The sequence below is a fragment of the Pseudophryne corroboree genome, chromosome 2, assembly GCF_028390025.1.
Source record: "Pseudophryne corroboree isolate aPseCor3 chromosome 2, aPseCor3.hap2, whole genome shotgun sequence".
Taxonomy (NCBI): domain Eukaryota; kingdom Metazoa; phylum Chordata; class Amphibia; order Anura; family Myobatrachidae; genus Pseudophryne; species Pseudophryne corroboree.
In genome coordinates this window covers 783,631,446-783,638,650 of record NC_086445.1, presented here as the reverse complement: position 1 = coordinate 783,638,650, position 7,205 = coordinate 783,631,446, and the positions used below count along the sequence as shown (strand labels likewise).

Below are 7,205 nucleotides of genomic sequence, written 5' to 3'. Positions count from 1 at the left end.
CCAGTGTACAATATATACACAAATATAGTTGAAAAAAGGGGGGAACCTGGATTGCACATCCTATTACTAAAGATATCAAGAGGTGCTATCATGCTGAGGCTTCTAATACTATGCTGGGGGAAGAGAGATGCAGATGCACACTCTTAGCACTAAGAACACTGATAATAAAAATAATTAAAATAAACCCTCACAATTAACATGGAGTATAATTGAAGTTCTTAGCACACATTTGCGCAAATATGCGGGCCCATGTACCGCGGCCAGGTGACTTCATCACATGGGTCCCTAACATCCCTAATACTATCACATTCTATAAATTTATACAGGACTTACCTCTAAATAGGGCCTTATCAATGTGTGATCTGAAATGCAGGAACCCAGCTAATTAAAACACCTGAGGGTGAATGGGAGGAGTGCCAATCCAGAGGAAGGAAGCCTTGCCTTCCAGTGTACAATATATACACAAATATAGTGGAAAAAAGGGGGGAACCTGGATTGCACATCCTATTACTAAGGATATCAAGAGGTGCTATCATGCTGAGGCTTCTAATACTATGCTGGGGGAAGAGAGATGCAGATGCACACTCTTAGCACTAAGAACACTGATAATAAAAATAATTAAAATAAACCCTCACAATTAACATGGAGTATAATTGAAGTTCTTAGCACACATTTGCGCAAATATGCGGGCCCATGTACCGCGGCCAGGTGACTTCATCACATGGGTCCCTAACATCCCTAATACTATCACATTCTATAAATTTATACAGGACTTACCTCTAAATAGGGCCTTATCAATGTGTGATCTGAAATGCAGGAACCCAGCTAATTAAAACACCTGAGGGTGAATGGGAGGAGTGCCAATCCAGAGGAAGGAAGCCTTGCCTTCCAGTGTACAATATATACACAAATATAGTGGAAAAAAGGGGGGAACCTGGATTGCACATCCTATTACTAAAGATATCAAGAGGTGCTATCATGCTGAGGCTTCTAATACTATGCTGGGGGAAGAGAGATGCAGATGCACACTCTTAGCACTAAGAACACTGATAATAAAAATAATTAAAATAAACCCTCACAATTAACATGGAGTATAATTGAAGTTCTTAGCACACATTTGCGCAAATATGCGGGCCCATGTACCGCGGCCAGGTGACTTCATCACATGGGTCCCTAACATCCCTAATACTATCACATTCTATAAATTTATACAGGACTTACCTCTAAATAGGGCCTTATCAATGTGTGATCTGAAATGCAGGAACCCAGCTAATTAAAACACCTGAGGGTGAATGGGAGGAGTGCCAATCCAGAGGAAGGAAGCCTTGCCTTCCAGTGTACAATATATACACAAATATAGTGGAAAAAAGGGGGGAACCTGGATTGCACATCCTATTACTAAAGATATCAAGAGGTGCTATCATGCTGAGGCTTCTAATACTATGCTGGGGGAAGAGAGATGCAGATGCACACTCTTAGCACTAAGAACACTGATAATAAAAATAATTAAAATAAACCCTCACAATTAACATGGAGTATAATTGAAGTTCTTAGCACACATTTGCGCAAATATGCGGGCCCATGTACCGCGGCCAGGTGACTTCATCACATGGGTCCCTAACATCCCTAATACTATCACATTCTATAAATTTATACAGGACTTACCTCTAAATAGGGCCTTATCAATGTGTGATCTGAAATGCAGGAACCCAGCTAATTAAAACACCTGAGGGTGAATGGGAGGAGTGCCAATCCAGAGGAAGGAAGCCTTGCCTTCCAGTGTACAATATATACACAAATATAGTGGAAAAAAGGGGGGAACCTGGATTGCACATCCTATTACTAAAGATATCAAGAGGTGCTATCATGCTGAGGCTTCTAATACTATGCTGGGGGAAGAGAGATGCAGATGCACACTCTTAGCACTAAGAACACTGATAATAAAAATAATTAAAATAAACCCTCACAATTAACATGGAGTATAATTGAAGTTCTTAGCACTCTCTTCCCCCAGCATAGTATTAGAAGCCTCAGCATGATAGCACCTCTTGATATCTTTAGTAATAGGATGTGCAATCCAGGTTCCCCCCTTTTTTCCACTATATTTGTGTATATATTGTACACTGGAAGGCAAGGCTTCCTTCCTCTGGATTGGCACTCCTCCCATTCACCCTCAGGTGTTTTAATTAGCTGGGTTCCTGCATTTCAGATCACACATTGATAAGGCCCTATTTAGAGGTAAGTCCTGTATAAATTTATAGAATGTGATAGTATTAGGGATGTTAGGGACCCATGTGATGAAGTCACCTGGCCGCGGTACATGGGCCCGCATATTTGCGCAAATGTGTGCTAAGAACTTCAATTATACTCCATGTTAATTGTGAGGGTTTATTTTAATTATTTTTATTATCAGTGTTCTTAGTGCTAAGAGTGTGCATCTGCATCTCTCTTCCCCCAGCATAGTATTAGAAGCCTCAGCATGATAGCACCTCTTGATATCTTTAGTAATAGGATGTGCAATCCAGGTTCCCCCCTTTTTTCCACTATATTTGTGTATATATTGTACACTGGAAGGCAAGGCTTCCTTCCTCTGGATTGGCACTCCTCCCATTCACCCTCAGGTGTTTTAATTAGCTGGGTTCCTGCATTTCAGATCACACATTGATAAGGCCCTATTTAGAGGTAAGTCCTGTATAAATTTATAGAATGTGATAGTATTAGGGATGTTAGGGACCCATGTGATGAAGTCACCTGGCCGCGGTACATGGGCCCGCATATTTGCGCAAATGTGTGCTAAGAACTTCAATTATACTCCATGTTAATTGTGAGGGTTTATTTTAATTATTTTTATTATCAGTGTTCTTAGTGCTAAGAGTGTGCATCTGCATCTCTCTTCCCCCAGCATAGTATTAGAAGCCTCAGCATGATAGCACCTCTTGATATCTTTAGTAATAGGATGTGCAATCCAGGTTCCCCCCTTTTTTCCACTATATTTGTGTATATATTGTACACTGGAAGGCAAGGCTTCCTTCCTCTGGATTGGCACTCCTCCCATTCACCCTCAGGTGTTTTAATTAGCTGGGTTCCTGCATTTCAGATCACACATTGATAAGGCCCTATTTAGAGGTAAGTCCTGTATAAATTTATAGAATGTGATAGTATTAGGGATGTTAGGGACCCATGTGATGAAGTCACCTGGCCGCGGTACATGGGCCCGCATATTTGCGCAAATGTGTGCTAAGAACTTCAATTATACTCCATGTTAATTGTGAGGGTTTATTTTAATTATTTTTATTATCAGTGTTCTTAGTGCTAAGAGTGTGCATCTGCATCTCTCTTCCCCCAGCATAGTATTAGAAGCCTCAGCATGATAGCACCTCTTGATATCTTTAGTAATAGGATGTGCAATCCAGGTTCCCCCCTTTTTTCCACTATATTTGTGTATATATTGTACACTGGAAGGCAAGGCTTCCTTCCTCTGGATTGGCACTCCTCCCATTCACCCTCAGGTGTTTTAATTAGCTGGGTTCCTGCATTTCAGATCACACATTGATAAGGCCCTATTTAGAGGTAAGTCCTGTATAAATTTATAGAATGTGATAGTATTAGGGATGTTAGGGACCCATGTGATGAAGTCACCTGGCCGCGGTACATGGGCCCGCATATTTGCGCAAATGTGTGCTAAGAACTTCAATTATACTCCATGTTAATTGTGAGGGTTTATTTTAATTATTTTTATTATCAGTGTTCTTAGTGCTAAGAGTGTGCATCTGCATCTCTCTTCCCCCAGCATAGTATTAGAAGCCTCAGCATGATAGCACCTCTTGATATCTTTAGTAATAGGATGTGCAATCCAGGTTCCCCCCTTTTTTCCACTATATTTGTGTATATATTGTACACTGGAAGGCAAGGCTTCCTTCCTCTGGATTGGCACTCCTCCCATTCACCCTCAGGTGTTTTAATTAGCTGGGTTCCTGCATTTCAGATCACACATTGATAAGGCCCTATTTAGAGGTAAGTCCTGTATAAATTTATAGAATGTGATAGTATTAGGGATGTTAGGGACCCATGTGATGAAGTCACCTGGCCGCGGTACATGGGCCCGCATATTTGCGCAAATGTGTGCTAAGAACTTCAATTATACTCCATGTTAATTGTGAGGGTTTATTTTAATTATTTTTATTATCAGTGTTCTTAGTGCTAAGAGTGTGCATCTGCATCTCTCTTCCCCCAGCATAGTATTAGAAGCCTCAGCATGATAGCACCTCTTGATATCTTTAGTAATAGGATGTGCAATCCAGGTTCCCCCCTTTTTTTCCACTATATTTGTGTATATATTGTACACTGGAAGGCAAGGCTTCCTTCCTCTGGATTGGCACTCCTCCCATTCACCCTCAGGTGTTTTAATTAGCTGGGTTCCTGCATTTCAGATCACACATTGATAAGGCCCTATTTAGAGGTAAGTCCTGTATAAATTTATAGAATGTGATAGTATTAGGGATGTTAGGGACCCATGTGATGAAGTCACCTGGCCGCGGTACATGGGCCCGCATATTTGCGCAAATGTGTGCTAAGAACTTCAATTATACTCCATGTTAATTGTGAGGGTTTATTTTAATTATTTTTATTATCAGTGTTCTTAGTGCTAAGAGTGTGCATCTGCATCTCTCTTCCCCCAGCATAGTATTAGAAGCCTCAGCATGATAGCACCTCTTGATATCTTTAGTAATAGGATGTGCAATCCAGGTTCCCCCCTTTTTTCCACTATATTTGTGTATATATTGTACACTGGAAGGCAAGGCTTCCTTCCTCTGGATTGGCACTCCTCCCATTCACCCTCAGGTGTTTTAATTAGCTGGGTTCCTGCATTTCAGATCACACATTGATAAGGCCCTATTTAGAGGTAAGTCCTGTATAAATTTATAGAATGTGATAGTATTAGGGATGTTAGGGACCCATGTGATGAAGTCACCTGGCCGCGGTACATGGGCCCGCATATTTGCGCAAATGTGTGCTAAGAACTTCAATTATACTCCATGTTAATTGTGAGGGTTTATTTTAATTATTTTTATTATCAGTGTTCTTAGTGCTAAGAGTGTGCATCTGCATCTCTCTTCCCCCAGCATAGTATTAGAAGCCTCAGCATGATAGCACCTCTTGATATCTTTAGTAATAGGATGTGCAATCCAGGTTCCCCCCTTTTTTAGGTTTTAAATTACAAAGGAGTTGGGCATACGGTCTTAGGTATACATGCGCGTGCGTGTAAAAATGTGGTGAAAGGATGACAGCTCCTTTATATTTTGGCTACGGTTTATTCAAATGGGTCAAAAAGAGCAAATTCTGATCCCACATTTCTATTTTTTTTTAAATGATTTGAGTTTGTCCCATGATGTGTTAGAGGATTATTCACCTGTCGTGTTTTCCAATAGGGATGGTCCAAAATTCGGCTTCAGGAAATTGAAGACCGTGGAGAGGTAACAATGGTGAGTAACATGTCTCATGCAACACCCAACCACACAAAACTAGTCCCAGTATGCCAGTGGTTCCCAAAATCAGTCCACAAGTATCCCCAACAGTTCATGTTTTATAGGCCCCCTAACAGTTGGACAGGTCTAAACTTTAATCACTGCTACATTGTAAAACACCCACGGGAGGAGCAAATTATATTACTTGCAAACTTGTGAGGAGTTTTTGAAAGAAAAGTATTGGGAACCGCACAAGTCCTTGGTCTGATAGATAGTAGCCTCTGAAAAACTAAATTATCACTGAATTGCTTCAAGATATAGCAACCAAATGTGTGTGGATAATCAATCCTAATACCAATACTTGTTGCTTTCAGTGGTGCTCCCAAGAGTCAAATTAAACAGTCAAGAAAAACCAAAACAGAGAAGTGTTGGAAAGTAGACTCTTTTTTTGGGAGCACTCTAATTCAGAGGGTAACATTGTAACACGTTGATACTGATAAAAACATTTTTAATAAGTAACTCATAAAATAGGATTCAAGGAGTATCTGCGCATGAATATAGAAGCTTCGCGAAAATATGAAAAAGATTATAAATCATGCGTGATATCCATATAACAATCTACCAGTTGCCGGAAATTAATAGCTGTGGTACCAGAATTAATTAAACATTACACATTGAAACTCATGTAATATATGACCATCATTTATTCTGCAGATATCCATTATGGATTATTATAAATGCAGAGAATTAAATCATTGGTCATGTGAGAATCGAGTACCCAATAGTATATGTATAAGTGACACTGTGTTGGGGAGTCAATTTGTTGCAGTACCAGGGTGTTCAGAGGTGGTCTCCCATCCGAGTACTAACTCGGCCTTTCACTGCTTAGCTTCCAAGGTCAGAAGAGATTGGGTATCTCCAGTGAGGTATGACCGCAAATATTGTACTCACCCTCTTGAGTCACCCAGGTATGTGCAGCCACCTGGTTTAGTCGCCATGTGACATATCACCCCACAGTGAACTTTTAGTCAATTATTAAAAGTTAAGTTTTACCAGAGGAAGGACTACAAAGGGTTCTCCTCCTCATCATCTATTTTTCGTATCTAACCTAAGAGTGCTTCCACACAAGGTTATTTTGTCTTTCTCTTGTTTTCTTCTTGTAGACCTATCAGCCACAAAAGAAATACAAGCATGAGTGACGGCCTGTTATGTGGGAAAAATTCTTTGACACCACACAACGTCCACAATTAGGACTTGCCTTTCACAGATGCAAAAAATGAAATCATTATTCTTGTGAAAACCAAGTACCCAATAATTTATGTACAAGTGACACTGTATTGGGGAGTCAATTTGTTGCAGTACCAGGGTGTTCAAAGGTTGTCACCCATCCTAGTACTAACCCGGCCTTTCACTGCTTAGCTTCCAAGGTCAGAAGAGATTGGGCATCTCCAGTGAGGTATGACCGCAAATATTGTACTCACCCTCTTGAGTCATCCAGGTTTATAAAGTGTAACAGATATAAATTAAAGATTTGTAAACATATATGGTACAATGGTCAGCAGAAAAATGAGATTATGTGCAGCCACCTGGCTTAGTCACCATGTGACATATCAACCACACGAAAGGTGTACATATGAGTGAAGGCCTATTATGTGGGAAAAATTCCTTGACACCACACAACGTCCACAATTAGGACTTGCCTTTCACTCCTAGAAAGCCCAAGGGGCACCAGAACGGCCG

At 40.4% G+C, this 7,205-nt stretch overlaps 2 pseudogenes; both read right to left on the bottom strand.

Moving 5' to 3' along the window:
• Positions 1 to 6,285: 6,285 nt before the first annotated feature.
• Positions 6,286 to 6,405, bottom strand: LOC135051826 (5S ribosomal RNA; annotated as a pseudogene).
• Positions 6,406 to 6,815: 410 nt separating this feature from the next.
• LOC135052026 (5S ribosomal RNA) lies at positions 6,816 to 6,935 on the bottom strand (annotated as a pseudogene).
• Positions 6,936 to 7,205: the final 270 nt, after the last annotated feature.